Raw genomic sequence first — 9,379 nt, 5'->3', positions numbered from 1 at the left:
GGGATTTGGCCTCTTGCAGATCTGGCAGACGACCTCAGGAAGATCATCGGCTCCTCCATTGCCGTTGCCGTTGCCGTTGCCGCGGCCTCCATTGCCACGACCACCGCCTCCATTGCCACGGCCTCTATTGCCACGGCCACCTCCTCCATTGCCGCAGCCACCATTGCCACGGCCACCTCCACCGCGGCCAAAACCACCACGGCCACGAGAGATAGTGTTGGCCGAGGACTGGGAGGAGTGGTTGCCACCTTCGAACATAGCAAGACGCTTTTCAAAACCGATCAACTGAGAGTAAAGTTCAGCTACCTTGATTGGTTCAGTCCTCGCGGCGCAGATGGACGAGACAAACGAGATGTAGTCGTAGTCTAGTCCGGCGAGGATGTAGAAGACCATGTCATCATCGTCGAGCGGCTTGCCTGCTGAAGCCATCTCGTAGCCCTGCACTTTCATGCGCCCAATGTAGTCGGCGATGGTCGCGGTGCCCTTTTTGGTGGTGGAGAGGGCGATCCGCGTGTTGACGATGTTGGCCTGCGTCTAGGAGAGGAACATCTCCCTGATGGCGGTCCATGCCGCGGCGGCCTTGGTGCAGTGGGCGACTTGGATCATCACAGGTGGTGAGATCGAGTTGAAGATGAAGCTCAGCACCTGCGAGTCTTGCGCCAGGGTGACAAGATACGCCGGGTTTGGCACATCTATCGGCTTACCATCTTTATCGGCAAGCTTGGGCTCCGGGAACGGGTGATCAGGGTTGAGGTGATCAATCAGTTGCGCTCCGCGGATGGTGGCTAGGGCTTGCGCACGCCAGACCAGCTAGTTGCCCCGGTGTAGCTTGTCAGCGATGGGAATGAGGGCAAAAGCGGCGGCGGCGGAGCTGGAGCTAGCCATGACTAGGTTTGGATGTTGGAGAGAAAGTTGGCTCTGATACCATGAAAGATTGGATGAAGCGTATGCCTCTGGCAGGGACGCGTTGCATGTTATATAGGCAAAGAGGTTTACAAGATTTGGTAGTTTGGTTGTTGGATTGATCCTCAAGAAAGATATACAAGATGAGGATGAATCCTAATAACCACAACTACAGGTTACAACAACCACGCAACACGCTAGCCTACCGGGCGTACTGGGCGTATATACGGTTTATATTTATACCGTATATACGTGTTACAATGTATTCTAACAGGCGAGTCGGGGCGTGGCGACCAATTTGATGTTCAGTGACTACTACCAAAAACAGCATATGCACCAATCGCAGTCACTGATTGGGATACGATGCAAGGGTTCACTTCCATAAATTTGAAGACACGCAAGCAAAAAACAAACTCCAAATCTGGCTTCCCAATTTCCAGATAGAGGGTTTCCTCCCTGATCCATGTCCGGATGATGGCACCGCCGTGGACTTCTCTGCATAGTACCTGCAACACAAAAGAGCGGGCAATCCTAGATTCCTTTTACTTCTCACGCGGTGCTGCAATGCCTTCTAATTAATCAATCAAGCTACTGCATGTGGTGGATCCATGGCGCTGTGCTTATTGGATTGGCTATGTACGTAGGCTACATAGTTAGCTGGATTGAAGCTGCTGACCTTCTTAAGCATGACGTGGAACATATCAGGCTCTTGAGATACGGGCCTCCATGGTATGGATCTGCGGTGACACAGACGGAGACGCGACCTCGCCGTCGGCTTCGTCGTGCTGCTGTGCATGCAGCGGATTGGGGAACTTGGGGGTGCTGTCGATGGGGAGGGTGCCGGAGTAGAAGGAGATGGGATACCAGCCGCCGCCCCGGACTATATAGGGGGAAACAGTGATTGATGGGTTCGACAAAAGGAAGGGAGACGGATCGGTCTCTCTTCCCCTGCTGCGGTCCGTCTCTCTTCTCTGTTGTCGTTCTGTATTGTTAGCCAGGCTGCTGATGGTCTCTCTTCCCCTGCTGGTAATGGAGTGCTGACGTGGTCATTCTGTAAGATGAAACTTTTGGGCTACTTCGTAGCTATCAAACGACAACATGATTTTATGGCGACATGGTGGATTATGGGGTAGAAAAAAAATGCCATGGTGGATTGTGGTGGATTAGCGGAGTGGAGGATTAGTGCCGATGTGGCAAGAGGAGAATGGATGATGATGTGGATAGCTTGCATGCTTAGATAAATAAGGTAGTGGGGGTGAACTTCTTATGTATATAGGATACATATAGAACACTTAATATATGATACTTCACTTCTCGATGGTTTCTTTATTCTTTACATTGTTTTTGTGCTCATTCTCATGCCGGGTAGCCCAAGCAACGAGATGGTTGACCGAGGGGTTCTCAATGACCTGCATGGCATCATATTCAAGAATTACAATTGGTCCTGCTACTGGCACAATGACACGGAGTCATGTGCGTATGTGCCAGTTTACAAAATAGCCTATATATGACGCTAAAGTTGCCAAATAGGCTTGGGTTAAGGCAGAGTGCTCCTATATGATGCTTGTTTGTGTCAGAATAGGGCGCGTGACACACATGCTGCAGTCGGTACACTTTCGGCCCAAATGTCATGTAGCATCTAGTTTTCTATTTTTTTTTGCGGGAATGTAGCATCTAGTTTTCTTCCGAAAGATCGCCCACAATTTGGTTATACATAATGGTCTTTGGTTATCTCCAATTATCTTGGTTTCTAGGACGGTTTTACACTTTCTACAAAAATATAATTCTTTAGTGGAAAACCTCTTTATATTTACATAAACATTTTGTGAATATTAAATGGACATTCAAAAAACAAAGTGAATATTTAAAAAAGTCCACCGTTTTTAAAAAAGGTTTGTTGTCTATTACGAAATATTCACCAGGCTTAAAAACAGTTCATCCTGTATTCCAAAGATGTTTAATGTGCATTGAAAAAATGTTCATCATTTACTAAAAACAGTCCACGATCTTAAAAAAAAGTGTACACTCTATGTTGATAAATGTTCATTGGGCAACTTCACTGTATGTTTAACAACTATTCACCATGTATTAAAAAATGATCACCAGTCTTTCAAACATATTCACAATGAACGAAATACTCATAAGCACAGAAAGACAAATGTGTTTTTACTAATGAAAAAGGGAATAAAGAGGGAAAGGAAGAAGAGTAAACAATAAAAAATTCAAAATACGAAGAGAGAAATGAAAACCAGAAAGAAAAGTAATCAAATAAATAGACTAATATGAAGCAAAGCAAAAAAGCCAAAGAACTAAGGAAAACATAATGAAATAAGCAGTAGAAGAGAAATAAAATACTATAGAAAGCTGAAAAGAAAAATGTGGAGCAAAAATACTTACAACAAAAAAATACCCAAAAATAGACTTGAAAATAACCCCCCACACACATAAAAATATATTAAATCCTAGCGGAACGGCAACACAAAACGATTGAAAAATGGGACATCCCAGAATGTGCTTAACATGTGGATCAAATAGGGTGCTGATTAGGATGTCCCGATGTGTGTGGGGATCTCCCATCTGCCGCTCTTTGCGGCATATTGCGGCATAACACACAGGTGGCTCTCAACTAGGCCGACCATTGGCGAGTGTAGTGAAGCGAGCGGGTGGATGTTTGCAGTTAGTTCGCTAAACATGCACTAGAACAAACTCATACATGTAGCAAACTGAATGGAGGTACTATAACTTACATGCAGAGTTTTTGTAATGAATTTTTTAAGAAAAGTCTTAGAAAAATTATTAGAAATTAAGAACATCTTTTGAATTTTCCAAACTTTTTTTAACACGAACTAATTTTGTAATTATGAACATATTTTAATTTTCCCAACATATTCTGGAAATCACAAACTAAATTTGGAAATGCTAACCTTTCTTGAAATTCTTTTTTTTATTTTTGATCGTTTTTCAAGAGCCTGACCATATTTTGTAAACATGATGTTTTTGAATTTGTAAACAAAATTTGAAAAATGTGATATTTTTTTTAATTTTCAATAAAATTTGAAACACGGACATTTTATGAAAAAATCTGGAAGGTTTCCTTAATGCCAGGAAAATTTAAAATTCCAAACATTTTTTTCAATTTCTGAGCTAGAAAAAGAAACTACTCCCTTTGTGGTGCCTAAAACCACTAGTAGAAAATGGACCATTTGTCCTGGTTCCACAGGCCCATTAGCCCCGGTTCTGGAACCGGAACTAAAGGGTTGAGACTAAAACCTAACACCTTTAGTACCGGTTCGCTTACGAACCGGGACAGATGGTGCTCCACGTGGAGGGTTACACTAGTAGAAAACATGGCTTTGGTTCAGGCTGGGCCAACCCATTAGTCCTGGTTCAGTCACGAACCGGACCCATGGGGGCATAGGTCCCAGTTCGTAAGGACAGGGGGCTGGCCGTGCCTCGTGGGGCATTGGTCCCGGTTCTTCTCACTAGTAGAAAAACCCCTATTAGTCCCGGTTGGTGAGGGCCTTTTGTCCCGGTTCTTGAACCGGGACTAAAGGGTCGTTACTAATGCCCTAGACCTTTAGTCCCAGTTCTAACACGAACCGGGACAGATGGGCCTCCACGTGGCCGGTGCGCCGAGCCCAGGCAGGAGGGCCTTTGGTCCCGGTTGGTGGCACCAACCGGAACTAAAAGGCATCCACGTGTCAGCATTTCAGTGGCTGGGGTTTTTGTTTTTCTTAAAGGGTGGGGGGGTGGGGGTTTTGGGGGTTTAATTCAGGTGTTTCATATATTGTGTTAGCTAGCTAATTAATAGAGAGAAGTGTCCTCTCTTATGTCCGTGCTTGGTCGACGCTACGTACTATACATAGACAGGCCCTCGACACGCTAGCAAGTAAGAAAATGAAGGGAACCATTAAGTATAGAAGTTCGTCATGCATACCGAGAGAAGTGATCGATCGACCTCTCCTTCTCCGAGAGATTGGTCGAACAACAAGTTTTTGTATTATCTATCCCACGCTACTGGCTACATACATATACAATATGTAAGATCTCTTACAATCCCGTAGCAATTGAAATCAACTTCCACATGGTATTCTCTGGCTTTATTGATGACATGGTCAAGAAAGAATGCCGCCAATTCCTCTTGAATTGCTTTCATGCGATCTTGTTCTAGGAGTTTATTCCGCATCTGCCACGTCTAATTTGAAGAAGGGGGTTAATTAATACATATATATGAATGAAAGTCAACAGAAATGATGGTGTAATAAAATGAAATTGTGAATATTATTGCTTACGCACTTCATATTGTCTTTGAGAGTAGCCCCGCTTATTTTTCAAAGTCGCGTTGTAGATGAACTCGCACACGTAGTATCCACATAAATCATTCCCTTGTTCCTGCCACAAGCACTTTACGAGAAATAGAGGTCAATCAAACTGATAATGAAGCATTATAAATGGCATTGATGAAAGTATAGCTATAGAATCAACGGGAGATGCGCGCAACTAGCTAGCTAGCTAGTAGTACTTACTTTCGGGTATGTATATCGCAGCTCCTTCGGCAGTCCGGGAGCTTCTGCGGTGAACTGTTTCTAAATCCTGCAAGACAAAGAAAATAATTATTATTACTTGAGATATCAGGAAATGAATAAAAAGTTGCCGATATGGTGCGATAATGATCGATTGAACTTACTTGTTGAGCAATTTAGTCATGTCCGCTTAGGTTTCGGGATCTTTTCGTCTCGAGTCTAAGACGGTTACTAGTCCCCGCTCAAGCTTAATCTCCAGAAGAACATAGTGGAAGCTGCGCATGCATGCATAACTCATCAATTACATTACTACATCCTCGCTCGAGTAATAAGGGAAACCGAATATGCACACGACAGTAACACTCACTCAAAGTTGTAAGGAAAGAGTATTAAATCTTTGTTTTGATTTTTGATCAATGATTGTAGCAAGTTGGCCTCGGCCTCTTCGGTGTGCTTTTTAACCTGAATTTCATCTATGATATTTGTGTTAATGAACCCAATATCATATATTTCTTGTTTTCTGCACTCGACGATCTTCAATCTGCATAATATAGTGAGGATAATTAATTATAAATACATGGAATGAAAGAGCTGAGCTATATATAGAGACTTAATGACAGCAATAGTACTTACACACAGTAGCAAAAGACCGTTAATTTATCGATGGCCTTTTGATTGAAGAACTCGAAGAACTCCTCAAATGGAACAGGCAATAGACCAGTTCCAACGAGGTCGTGCTCCTCTTTAATGTTCAGATACAAAGTATTCGTCTCCCTACTCTCTGTAGGTTTTCATGTACCAATTATGGAATCTTTGCATCATCGTTGTTAGAGATTTTTCATCTTTGACGAGAGGCTTCCCGTACTCGTATCTGTGTTCGTCCACCTCCATGAAATCAGGAAATTGATCGTCAGGCAGGTAATCTGCAAGATTGGCATAACCGGCCACCATCCCCGGAGCATTAGCGATGATGTCACCGCTAGACACATTGAGCGGGGGGCACGATTGATTTGCTTGTTCGCCGAGCTTGGCAATTTTTTTCGCAGCTGCTCGTTCTTTTGACCTTTGATGTCTGACAGTACTTCCCGACCGCTCCGCTTCGAGATATGTCTGTTCAGTAATGCGCTCATAGTTGCTTCTTGGCGGAGACTTTGCTGGTTTCCTCAGGGCATCGAGAGTGCGCTTTGCTTTCACCGGATCTACCTTCTCCTCCGGAGGTGGAGGTCTCTTTGCTTTCAACCCTTAAAAGAAGTCGTCCACTTCGGCCTGCACGATCTTCGCGTTTTCCTCCTTGCTCCTCTCATACGGTAACTTCTCTAGAGGCTTGAGAAAAGGACCGTATCTGTATTGCCTCCCGCCTCTGCTGGCTATACTGCTATACGCCGGAGCAGACGGAGCGGCTGCGGCGTCTATCTTCTTTCGTGCTTGCTTACGAGGTGGAGGAGAAGGACTACGATGCACCGGAGGAGCCGGGGCGGCGGCGGGTCTCTTCCGCCCTTGCTGGCGAGGCGGAGAAGGAGGAGGCTGCTGGCTGCTCGGGCACGCCGGCGCAGGCGGATAAGGAGGCGGAGTGCTGCCACGCGCCGGAGAAGGAGGCTGAGTACCCTGATTGTCACTCGTCGGAGGAGGAGGCGGTGGAGGAGGCGGAGTGCCCTGACTCGCCGGAGGAGGAGGAGGATGCGTCCAGTTCGGAAGCTTGACAAACTCCTTCCGCCATAGGCATGGAGTCTTCAGAGCAGAACCCAGCCGAGGCTCCCCTTCACCGGTAGGGTGGTCAAGCTGGAGGTCCTCAAATCCCTCTGTTATTTCGTCCACCGTCACCCTAGCATATCCTTCTGGAATCGGACGACAGTGAAAAGTTGCGCCGGGTTCAGAAGGTCGAACTTGGCCAACAGCCGCCTTGGCTATGAAGTTCTGCCATTGCGTCATAAGGTGGCAATTTTGAGACTCCATGATAAAATCCACGAGATAGCTATCAGGAGCCGTCAAGAGATGCTCCGGCTGAAGCAGCTCGGTGGAAGCCACGCTGCTGCTCCGCTGAGATGGCGGGGTAGCTTCGGGGGAAGCTTCGGCAGGTCATTTGCTGCGATCTGCTTCTCGTTCCTCTAGCCCTTGTACCCTTTCGTGAAGCGCCTGCAGTTGGCTCTGCTCCAGTTTCTTCCTCCTCTCCTGGGTTTTGTAACCCCTTGCGTACGGAAAACCAACCTTCCACGAAATGGAGCCTGGCGTGCCTCGTGTCCGTCCAGGGTGCTCAGGATTCCTGAGGGGCATTGTGAGCTCGTCCTTCTCCCTGTGTGGAACAAACGTCCCTTGCTGCGCTGCATCGATATAGTGCCGAAGCCTGTTGACTAGTATTTTCAGTTGCTCGTCCGTCCAATGGCACTTCCCTGATACAGGGTCCAAGGTTCCGCCAGCCCCGAAGAACCAAGTCTGGCAACGGTCTAGCCAGTTCATTGTCTCTGGTTCGATCCCTTTATCAAGAAGATCATTCTCAGCCTTGGACCACTTAGGCCGGGCTTTGAGGTAGCCACCTGACCCCGTGCGATGGTGAAACTTCTTCTTCGCAGCATTTTGCTTGTTTGTCACCGACATCTTCTTACTCTTTTCCGATGTCTTGTGGGCCACAAATGCGGGCCAGTGGTCTTTGATCTTCTCATATTTGCCGATGAATTCTGGTGTCTCTTCTTTGTCAACAAACTTGTTCAGCTCTTTCCTCCACCTCCTGAATAGGCCTGCCATCTTCTTAAGAGCACAAGACTTGATTAATTGCTCTTTAACTGGCTTCTTCGGATCCTCCTCTGGCGGTAGGGTGAAATTTGCCTTCAGCTCAGTCCAAAGAGCATCTTTCTGCATATCATTGACATAAGACACCTCAGGGTCTTCCTCCCTAGGCTTATACCATTGGTGGATGCTGATCGGGATCTTGTCCCTAACAAGAACCCCGCACTGAGCAGAAAATGCGTTCTTTGTCCGGATGGGTTCAATCGATTCGCCGTCGGGCGCGATTGCTGTGATCTCAAACCTTTCATCCGAGCTCAACTTTTTCTTCGGGCCTCGTCTTCTTAACGAAGTTGTGCTCGATCCGGAGGGCTAGAAAAAGGAAGAAAGATGAGAGATAATTAATATGTGTACATATACCAAAACAATGAATGCATCAATTAACTAGTCAGCATGGGCTTAACTAATATATATATACCTGGCCGGACTCGGTTCGGTCACCGGAACAGTCAGCACGGTCTCCTTCTTGTACCTCCATTGGGTCACCGGAGCCATCATGAACATAGCCCTCTTCTTGTACCGGCATTAATGGGCCGGAGCCATCATAAACATAGCCCTCTTCTTCACCCAGTCCTTCCTGACCATCGGGCCGGAGCCATCATGAACATAGCCCTCCTGAATATTTTCTATTTTTCTTCTTCTCCTCTATTCCTTTCTTCTTCTCCTCTTCTTTTTCTTCTTTTTTCCTCTTCTTATTTATTTCTCCTCTTCTTCCTTTCCTCTTCTTCTCCTTTCTTCCTCTTCTTATTTTCCTTTTTCCTCTCCTTCTTTTTCTTCTTCTTCTTCCTTCTTCCTTCTTCCTCTTTTCTTCCTTTTCCTTATTTTACTTTTTCCTCTACACTAACCTAAAATCGATATCTACTAACAACCTAAATAAAAAATTAATACATATATGAAAAAACATATATAAACAAAAAAATGCTATGAACATTATATTCATGCATACATTGCCACATCCATTCATCATATAGCTACCACATACATATATATATTATATATATGAAAAAAATGCAATGAACAAAAAAAATACACATGTATATATCAAAAGAAGCACTGAACACAGAGCCGTGACGGCGGCGGCTCACATCGGGGGCGGCCGGCGAGGGCGAGGGCGGGAGCGGCAAGGGCGTCGGCGACGACCACGGTGGGGGGCGCGGGCCGGGGCAGGGGCATGG

At 45.8% G+C, this 9,379-nt stretch overlaps 1 pseudogene; it reads right to left on the bottom strand.

Moving 5' to 3' along the window:
• Positions 1-269: 269 nt before the first annotated feature.
• On the bottom strand, positions 270-411 carry LOC123172489 (uncharacterized; annotated as a pseudogene).
• Between the last annotated feature and the right edge of the window lie 8,968 nt (positions 412-9,379).

This window comes from Triticum aestivum, unplaced genomic scaffold (assembly GCF_018294505.1).
Source record: "Triticum aestivum cultivar Chinese Spring unplaced genomic scaffold, IWGSC CS RefSeq v2.1 scaffold55295, whole genome shotgun sequence".
Lineage (NCBI taxonomy): Eukaryota > Viridiplantae > Streptophyta > Magnoliopsida > Poales > Poaceae > Triticum > Triticum aestivum.
Note: the sequence above shows the minus strand (reverse complement) of the source record. Positions and strands in the feature narration are given on the sequence as shown.